At 39.6% G+C, this 10,669-nt stretch overlaps 1 long non-coding RNA gene across 1 annotated transcript; it reads left to right on the forward strand.

Moving 5' to 3' along the window:
* Window positions 1–425: 425 nt before the first annotated feature.
* LOC121521092 lies at window positions 426–1,188 on the forward strand. The gene is made up of 2 exons (XR_005992824.1): window positions 426–479; window positions 1,121–1,188. It is a non-coding gene; the product is annotated as an uncharacterized LOC121521092 (long non-coding RNA).
* The last annotated feature ends 9,481 nt before the right edge of the window (window positions 1,189–10,669 follow it).

Below are 10,669 nucleotides of genomic sequence, written 5' to 3' on the forward strand. Positions count from 1 at the left end.
ATTTTTTGTGAGCTTGTATCTTTACATTCAAATGGAATTAAGAAAAAATAATCTTTGATGGAAGGTTAGTTTCTTCCCACTGTATCTGCAGTCCACAGTAAAAAGCACAAGATTCTTTTATACAAGTATTCTATAACAAGTACTTGAATATGAAATCATTTTATTCCCCCACAGTGTGGCAGAGGGAAACTCCACAAGACTATTTCTATGGCAGGGGTCTTCAAATGTTCTGACATTGTTGAGACAATCTAGGGACATTCTGATTTTATGTTTGTCATGGTTAATTTATTTGGCAGTCATTTATGTCTTTCCTGCTAAAGAGTGGCTGCAGGATCAAGCCAGACTCCTCAGTGCAGGTATAGAGGGGGAGGGGTAGAGCTGAGGTAATAAGAAGGCTCAGAATCAGGTGTGTCACCCTTTTGCCACACAGACACAGAGTGTGTTGGAATCACTGCATGGAGACCTCAGAGACGCCAGTGGTGAGGAAAATTTTAATTTAATCACACTAAACAATATAACAACTTTAATTTGGTGACTGAAAGGCTAAAATGATTTGTGTACTGTTAATTTAAGCCCTGCTATTTCAAATGTAGAGTTAAACACTGGCACAGACACTGGTGATTTGAGGTCTGATTTATCTTAGGATTTATCTTTGATTCTATTTCGTTGTTTAAACTTATAAAGGCAATCTGATTGAGATTGTGATCATTTGATCTGATTTGATCTGATTTGGTTTAAATATTGACCATTTATTGATTGATTGATTTGAAAATAGACCACTAAAACATTAACATCAAGTCAATATATTTTAATCATTAAAGTAGTTACAATAGTTCACATGTATAATTCTGAGTTAAATTTATGAAGTAATTTAAATATTTAAGCATAAAGAATGAACTTGAATGAATTGGTCAAATAATTTAAGTTTAAAAACTGTTCAAGACTTATTGGGGCAAGGTTAAAGTGATTTAAATAATTTAAGGAATTTAAAGAATCAAGAAAGTCAATTGGTATATTTGCAGTTGATCCTTCGTTCAAAATGTATTTAAAATGGACATTAATAAGGCATTGATTTGAATCCTTTTAATGACAGCCTGATTCTTTATCTATTTTTTTTGAGGTTATCAACCTGCTACTGCCACTGCTACTTCAACTGTTGTGACCAATAAATGGAGTAACATGAAGCAAGCTGAGTTGTGTCCAGCGTTCTCTGTTGATCTCCAGGCCTCAAGCGAGTAGGGGCAGGCAATGATACCAGGAAAAAGGGAAAATTAACTCGACAGACATAAAGTGCCATTTTATAATATTCTTGTTACCCAGTGTGCCATCTCTACATAAATGCTGACATCACAAAATCAAAACAAAATACAAATCTGACTGCAACACTCTTAAGGCATTCAGGATAACATGCACACATCACACACACACACACAGATATTTTCATGCTGGTAATTAAAGGGATATTGTCCCTTTTATTAAATACCTCAGAATAAATACATTACTGTCCACTGTTGTTGCTCAGACTGAATACTGAATAATGCACGTTGTAATTAGCATGACAAATTGGGCAAATCTGACATTAACCCAATTTTGTTGATATTGCATTAACAACTGATCTGTAATTACCATTTTTATTTGCTTAAAAAAGTCACTCAGGCTCCATGTGGGAATTTTGCACACTAATAATATAATTAACAAGAGCTGAGTCAGTAGGGTGATGACTGACATCTGACCCACTGTGGACTCAGCAGTTATTAAATATTTTCATTAGCTGGATCAAAGATCACAAAGACAAGCAGCACTGCTGCAACTTACAACTATCCTTAGGCGAGCCTTAGGCAATCCAAAACAACCATCTGACCCCCAGCCCTCTTGTGCTCTCATCTGCTCCTGTCTTTATCACCTCCGCTTTTAGTCTCAATCCATCAGTCATGGAGTTCCAGCGGCTGGTCGACAGATAATACCAGCAACTTAGCTATGAAATGTCTGTCTGTCACAGCAGGAGGAGCAGGGTAATGCAGATGAACAGCCCCTGATCTATTCATGGTTAAATGCTCCTTTCCTTTAAGAATGACTAAACTGTGTAGTTTACATCAAATTATATATTTATACAGCCAGCTTTCATTGCAGAACACTGTGACATGACTTGTGCTTTATCCCTGACTTCTGCTGAATTGATGTTAAATACACCAAGACAAAGAGAGAGTAGTTTCTCTCTTCTCCACCCTATAAAAAACACATAGATCATGTCATATCTGGATCTGTTTTCTGCAGTAGTGAGCTGCCAACACCAGCTCTGTTTAGGATAAAGGTCTATGGATGATAAAGAGCTGAGAGCAGCACAGGAGAAGGCAGGAGAGTCTCCTAGACATCCATCTGTGGTTTCAGACAGTGCTTACAGGTCCAGGTCCTCCAGCCCAGGCCTCTAGGCTGAAACCATGAATACCAAGACAAATCAAGAGCTGTTACTCTGGAAGAAGCAGCCACACAGAGTCATAGGAGATGGGAATAAAGGACAACGAGACAGCAGGGCTGTGCGCTTGTTATATCTATCTACACTATACGGACAAAAGTATTTGGCCAAACCCTTAATTATTGAATTCAGGTGTTTCAATCAGCCACAGGTGTATACAATCAAGCACCTAGCCATGCAGTCTCCATTTATAAACACTAGTGATCCTAAATGGTAGGTTATGAAAAGCTCAGTGACTTTAAGCGTGGTTCTGTGACAGATCCCACCTTTGCAGTAAGAAGTTTAGTTAAATTTAATCCCTGCTGGATATTCTACAGTCAGTTGTAAATGATAGTATGTGGCAAAGTGTTTTTGGACAATGCTATGCTTCAAAATTTGTGGCAACAGTTTGGGGAAGGCCCTCTTCTGTTCCAGCTGTGTCCCAGTGCACAAAGCAAGGACTATAAAGCCATGGTTTGATGAGTTCAGTGTGGAAGAACAGAGCCCTGGCCTCAGCCCCATCAAGCAGCTTTGGGATGAACTGGAAAAGAGATTGTGAGCCAGGCCTTCAGGTCCTAAATCTGTTCTCCCCAGAATGAATGGGCACAAATTCCCAGAGAAACACTCCAAAATCTTAGCAGAAGCCTTCCAAGGAAAGCGGAGGCTGTTATGACAGAAAACAGGGGTAGAGAGGTAGAGACCAAGTGTAGTTTAATAGTTTCAATGTTCAGTATTAGGCAAGGCAGCTATACAGAAGAATAAATGCAAATATAAGGCAATATAAAACCCAAGAAATACAATTAGGTTAGACACTTTTTGCACACTCATTTCTTTTATGAATCACAGGAGGTTTCTGCTCTTTTCAAAGGTAATGACTGACTTGTATCCTAATATCAGCAGAAACTACAAGACTTCTTAATGACTTATCTAGCAAATGACATCAGGTAAAGAACCAAGAAAATAAATAAAACAAAGAGGAGGTGTCTATAAACCCCCAAGATATCTGTGTGTGATGAATTGTCTACAGCAGAAATAAGTTATTCAAATCTCTACCTAGGTGAAGTCACAGGAGGTTTTCTCTTTGTTCCACACTCTGACGTTGATTTCCTCCAGTAGCACAGAGTGGGTTGTCTGAAGGTTAGACACATACAGTAAGGAGATAAATCACTCCTGAGAGGTGGAGTTTGATCTGAATGTTCACTGATCCAGACCTACATTGAGGTAAAGAGTGCACTTTAGTATGATTGTGCATATCAGGCGCTGCTGTTAAAATAACTAAAGTACCAAAACGTGTGTTCCCTCCTTTACTAAAATGCCAACAACAAGCCATGTTAGGTTTTGATCACCCACCAGCATGAATATAAATCACTGCCTGCGCCTGTGTTTTTCTGAAAGAGTGGCACAGCATCATCGGCCTGAGAGATTTACAAACATTGCTCCTACAAACAGGGCAAATCAATAAGTCTCAGCTGAGTTAGCCACTCTGAATGTGAGTTGAATCAGCAGTCCTAGTAGCCTGCAGGATAAAGAGAGAAAGGGATGGAAATATTGTTTTACAAGGAGTAAAATACACAGCGGTGTGGAGAGCCCTCTGCTCTACACATCTTACTGATCCTCTGCAGGGGCAGGTTTGAGGTAGGAATACAAACTGGGCTTGAAAAAAAACCCCAAAAAACCTCTTTTTAAAATTACGAGTGCAATCAAGTCCTATCTCTTTTCCTGGATCCCATATAGGCTGATGGGATAATAGAGTGAAGCAAGAAAATCTCTGAGGGAAAAGGCTTCCTGCAGGCATAGCTGAGAGGGAGGAATGAATGAGGGAGCAGAAGGAGGGAAGTTGCTACTTTAATGAAAACTAAAGGAGATGAAATGTTCTCAGTGATGGATTACTTTGATTTCAGGAGGTTTATTTTAAAATATGGAATGAACTACAAACATTTACTTTTAGTACGGAGGAAAATCAATTGTAAAACTCTGTTGGAAGTGTGTCACAAACTGTAGCATACACCTAGAGCTTTAGAGTAAACAGTCTGTGTTGATATGGACCAAATATTAACTAGCACTGGGACGAGGGGCTGCTGATGGCAGGAAATGGTCACTTAATACTTCAAGCCCTCAGCTATATTCTTAACCATTGTGTTTGGACTTATTGTCTTTAGAAGCTTTGAAATTATCAACCTGATAGTGCACAGCGAAGTTCTAAACATCCTTTTCTTCAGGACAACCTGGGCTTGAGCATATGCATTCTGCAATAATGTCACTTAAATTTTTAAAAAGCAATGGGACAATTAAGACAAAAAAAAAACAAAAAACAAAAAAAAAAAACAAACAGAAAATTTAAACATTCTCCCATCACTTTGGGACCAAAAAGTGAATAACATAATTATTCTGTGACAAAAAGTCTTCAAAATATTCACATTTTTACTGAAAAAAAGTCTTCAGTTTTTTTATGTGAGCTCCATTTGTGCCATTATTCATATCAGTTCCTGTCTGGAGAGACACAGAGAGCCAGATCACAGCCTCTCGGTCTCTCTTTCTCCCCTTTATGAGCTATTCAGGCTGCCTATCTGGACATTCACAGTTTGATAAAGTCAGAGGTGATGGCATAACAGTCTGCATTTGGTTAGCAGCCCCTCACAAAGCATCCAGGAAACAATATGGCTGTTCATATTCAGGCTAGAAGCCATAAACGATCAAAAATTAATAAATAATGGATTTAAAGATGTTCAATATCAGATCTACTGGTGTGGATTTAACATTTAAAGTCCCTGAAAAGTCATCCAAGTTCCAGGCTCACTAGAAACGCTTCCTTAGGGAATTTCAAAGTATGGATGGTGTCATTAGAATGATGCATAAGCTAGATTCAAGAGGAAAAAAGAAAGAGGCTACAGTTTATGGTTCAAGAGCTAATTGACTTTTATAACCTGTATCATGTCTTCTGGTGTACAACAATGCTGGTCTCGAAGGGTAAAGATCTCCCTTGCATGATTCATTGTCTGCCTGGAGTGTTACGTCAATGTATCTGTGACATCAGTTCTCTAAATGCTGACAGTGATGTACTTTTAGGGGATGATTAGTTAAAAAACATCAAAATATGTAAAGTTGCAAGAAAAAGTACATGAACCCTTTGGTATTTCTTGGATTTCTGCATAAATTGGTCATACTTTTTCCACCCTGCACTGTGAATGTTTACATGTTTTGTTCAATACAAAAATGAAAACATATCATTTTTTGTGCGGTATTAGTTTAAGCTTACTGACTTAGATGAAGATCAAAACACATTTTATGACCAATTTATGCAGAAATCCAAGAAATCCCAAAGGGTTCACATACTTTTTCCTGCAACTGTATTTAGGATTTCATCAAACAGCTAACATGTAACTAACATAACAGGCCACGCTTTGAGACTGCTGTGAATGTGCACATTGTCACTGGAGATGTAAAATATGTTTTTATGATATAACCCTCAGTCCTTATTAACAGCAACTACTGCTATCGATTTGGAGCACAGAGGTTCAAAATGCAGGATGGAGAGAAGGAAGGCACGTGCAAAGCACATCAGTCAAGGATGTTAGAAGCATCCAAGGAAATCTAAGAAGACCAGAACAGAGAAGCAGAGGTGTTAACAGTGGTGGTATTGGTTAACAGCCACTGAACAATAAGGAGTTCAAAGACTTGGCTGCCTCTGACCTTTTGAGCAGAGCTGTGTAGAAGCTTATTGATCTCTCGGGTTATCAGTAGCACAGGCAGCAGCTCACACACTACATTACCAACACTTTGACGTGTCAGGATTAGGGGTGTAAAGCCGAGTTGACAGAGACAAGATGAGCATGATGTAAATATAGACACACCTCTGATATCTGTCCCTACATGCTTATATGGTGGATTAAAGAAACTCATCAGAGCGTCAGTGTGAGATCAACGGTGTTGCACAAAGACAAGCTCTCTGTAGGAGTGGACATGCAGTCTGCTGTTAGTGTAAAGAACATATTCAGTCATTGTGAGGGATTTCTCCTTCACGGTCAATGTAAACCACATTTCTGATCAATACAGGAGTAAGTTCAACATCATTGTGTGTGTGTGAAGCATATGGCTGTGTGAATGTTTGAGGGGTAACACATCAGCGATGGCAATCACCTTACTATGTTGCATACAGGCTAAAAAGCTTAGAAGAACCAAAGAAACAATCACAACTCTCTTAACTTTCCCTTCATGAAAGATTAGTGAAAAGGGTCTGCATTTGAGTTCATGAAATAATTAAATGTCTGATGTAATTAAAAAGACAGGACAAGAAAGGAGTTCAGCGCCTTGCCCCAGAGCATGTTAGCCTCCTCAATCTTTCAGTTGAAAATTGGGTTTTAGGCTGGGGAGAGTTTCCCCACAGGCACATCACAGACTTCTCCACAGATCAGGGATCATCACACCCCTGTGCTTGGTCTAAACCTCAGCCAATAAGAGAAACATCACAGCAGCAGTCCTGGATCAGGGGTCAGGAGCAGTCTCAGCACAGTGTTGCTCATATAACAAGAGCTCTGAACTTTTCTGGTGAACAATCCTTGACTTACACGACCAGACACTGACAGAGCCTCAAACACTGTCAGCAGTGATTCATAGACACTGGTTAATCTGATCAGAGACTACCTGGACACAATGGTAATAAACTGGAGAGGGTCTAGTGGATTTCCAGATTAATCACAACCAAGGGGGGAATAAAGCGACCCAGAGCAAGAACAGACTGTAATGTTCATGTTAGGACAAGATGTAATGTTATGGTTCTAATCAATGATGTGATACATCATTTTCGAAGCACTAAGTCATAAAATCAAATAACTTCCATTAGATATCACTTTGACTCAGGTTCTCTGTCACATTGGACACTGAAATGTAAAATTATCATAATTTAATGGGCCTGCTCAATCTGTGTTTTTCAGACAGAGACCATCCTTAAATACTGATGGCCTGAGTGGAGCCATTTTTGTGACCATGATCCAGTATGACCTAAGACATCTCACCTCAGGATGTGCAGTGTTGTAGTGTTTTATTGTTATAGTTAAAGAGAGTTTACAGCACACAGGGAACGCTGACTTTCTCCTGTTAAAGTGAAGAATGAGAGATGAGGGAGGGAATGTTGGTGTCAGCATATCAGGACTTATTTTAGGTGAGATATTCTCTTTTATCTACTGTTTCTCCACACTTGATCAACTGAATCAAACTGTTTTATTTGCTTCTTGTGCTTTGACTAAGCAAAAAATCTTAAGAAAGGTGTTGCTGTTTTGGACCTTTTTGTCAAAGTAATACATTTCTTTCATTCCATCTCTTTATTCAGTGAAACAACTCCTATCAACAGACTGATGAGAGTCAGTTTGGCATGCCAAATGTAATAACCGGAGGATATCGGGACACATATCAAGGTTATACTAATCACACATAAATCTAGGCCACAAAAAAAGGGAAAACCAATAAAAAACAAAAGAAAGACCCTCCTGATACAGCACTATCATCATCTTTACTCTACTGTGAAGCTGAGATGTGAGGAGGGTATCTTTCAACAAGCTCATCTTTAAGACCTATTTATCAGGACGCAGGGGAACTGAAATCTCACAGGTGTCCCAGTCTCCATATCTGATTGTTTTGGCGTTCATATGTGGGTAGGATTGGGAATGAGAGGGAAATACTGAAGCTGCAGATAGAGCTCCAGTGAGGAGAGCTGCCAGCACAAACTTTTGGCTAATAAGCCAAGCTGAACTGAGCTGAGACATGCTTCATGCTCTGACCTGCTGTGAGTGTTGTCACAGTTCAGCATATTTGAACGGATAGTAAACTAAGAGTTTGTAATGAAGTCTAAACTCTGGTATCATGAGGGCAGTGGGGCATGCAGTGAACAATAATGAAATTCAGTGAGAGGAAACAGGTTTGAGATAAAGATGCAGGCCATGAGCAAGCAGAGAAGCTCTGAATGACAAATGAGTCTTTGTGAGTCTAAAACTCATTAATACAAAGTCTGATGAAGTTTGAACAGAGGCACCACAGATCTATGACATCTGGGCTATATTCCCCCCTATATAGGATCCAAAACAGCAGGCTTCAGGTGACCCAAAGTGTCTACCTTTCCAAGATCCAACAAAGCAAACAGTGTGGGGGCCAGCTGGACTTTCAGTCTTTACAATATAGAGAGGATTCATTTCCACTGTTTGAATTGGTGACTGAAAGCCAACTGACACAAGTATTAAAGCTCACCAGCTTAATTATAACGCATTTACCAACCCCCAATAGGACAGGGTGCAAAAAAAAATGGAAATAAAAATGATTATGATTAGATTAGTCCAAACAGTGTATCTGTCCTGGTCTGGTTTGTTTCTGTCCTATACGCCCACAGAGGGAAATATAAGAAACTTAAAATGCAGAGAGGAGGGAGATGATGGAGAAGGTCAGCCTGCAGTCAGCTCCAGCGGAGGAACCTCTTTGACCCAGATCTCCCCACTAGGAGTGTGGATGATATTAGTAAAGCAATTAAGAGAGATGACAGCCGTCAGGCAGAGTCACACTGACAGGAAGAGCAGTCTCTCTCTGTCCCTACTGTAACTACTATTGATTCTAAAGACCTAAAAAAGAGGCTCCTCTCATCCCAGAGTTGGCTGATTAAGTAAGTGTTAATGTGGATATGATGGGATTTTGGAGACTGACTCATAGGTGGGTGACCCTGTCAGCTCTGGGATGTGCTGAAACCATTGCAGGCACGTCGCAGATTTAATCCTCCAGGGATGATGCCGGTGGCACTTGTAGACAATTTTCTGCAGGTGCTACAGGGGTGCTCCTCTCATCATTGATGGTGCTCTCAAATTCAGCATTTCCAATTAATGTGCTGCCAAATCCCATGATGGCTCCTCAGAGATACAGAAGCTTTCTGTATTGATGGTAAAAGCTGGCTCCACATAAAATCCACTGCTCTGTTTAAAGCAGCGTCTACATGCAAAGCAAAACACTGCGCCTTGTGACATGTATTCTGGTCATATGTACTGGTCCATCCAGCTTTTGTTAAAACTCCTCTGCTGGTTGTTGAACACTTGGAGGACATTTTTGCAGTGCAGGCCGTCTTAAGGCAGGCATACATTGTACAGTTTCAAACCGACTCTGTGGTGGAATGTGAGCTCTTTCTGTTTGACTGAATCGCTTACAAGACTCAACCATTGTACACAATTCACGTGCTGACATGATATGGTCCAATGGTCATGCATGAGTGTTCACACTGTAAAAGTGAAGTCGGCATGGACTGTGACAAAAAATAGTCTTATCCATTCATATCCTCATCCTTTGGGATGCTATGTGGGTACTTTGGCTATCCCAGGGGTGGCTTGAGTACACCCAAGCACCTTTCTGGCAACCCCTATGGAGGATAAAAAAGTGAACTTTGATTAAAGTATCCACATATATTATGCAATTGGGATAACTAGTTTTAATTTTGGGGAAAAGCTAGAAAAACTATTTCTCATGATCTGTTTCTCTGCCTTTCAGCTAACCTTACACTATAAAATCAGTCAATCCCATTCTAATCAGTTTCCACTTAGCAGCACTGCACCCTGTGCCTCTCCATCCCAGCATGCTTTGCGCCAGATCTGTGACCTGATGAGGTTTTGTTCAACACGTCTGTTTTAATCTGATCTCAGTGAGGTGTTGTTAGTTTGACAAAAAGCAGAGAAGGTAAACCAAACTATACACAAAAAAACGCCCAGGGGAACAGAAATGATGTGATGAGATGAAATGATGAAAAAGGGTTGAGACAGATTAAAGGAAACACATGTTAACCGATTTAAATCTCTCTGTGCTGTCAGATAAATAAATACAATAGAAATACCTGTAACTCCAAGATTTTTTTTGCCATTTTTGGTCTGCCTATATTTTTCAGAGACAGTCAACTATGACCAAGCCATTTCACCAGACGTGGAAAAAGTACACGACCACTGCACTCAAGTAAAAGTACAATTACTCAGATGAAAATTTGTTTAAATAAAAGCAAAAGTACTGGTCTATAAATCTGCTAAAGTGAAAGTAAAAAGTATTCAACTTAAAGTTTACTAAAAGTATTGAGCGTTGAGTAGCTACTGAGGAGTTGTACTGTTAATTATAATTTTTGTTTATTGGCAAGAACAACAAGAGAACAGATCTCTAACCAGGTTGTTCTGGTACAGTCACACCTTCACAATAAAATAAAATACACAG

Source organism: Cheilinus undulatus, linkage group 14 (genome assembly GCF_018320785.1).
Source record: "Cheilinus undulatus linkage group 14, ASM1832078v1, whole genome shotgun sequence".
Taxonomy (NCBI): Eukaryota; Metazoa; Chordata; class Actinopteri; order Labriformes; family Labridae; genus Cheilinus; species Cheilinus undulatus.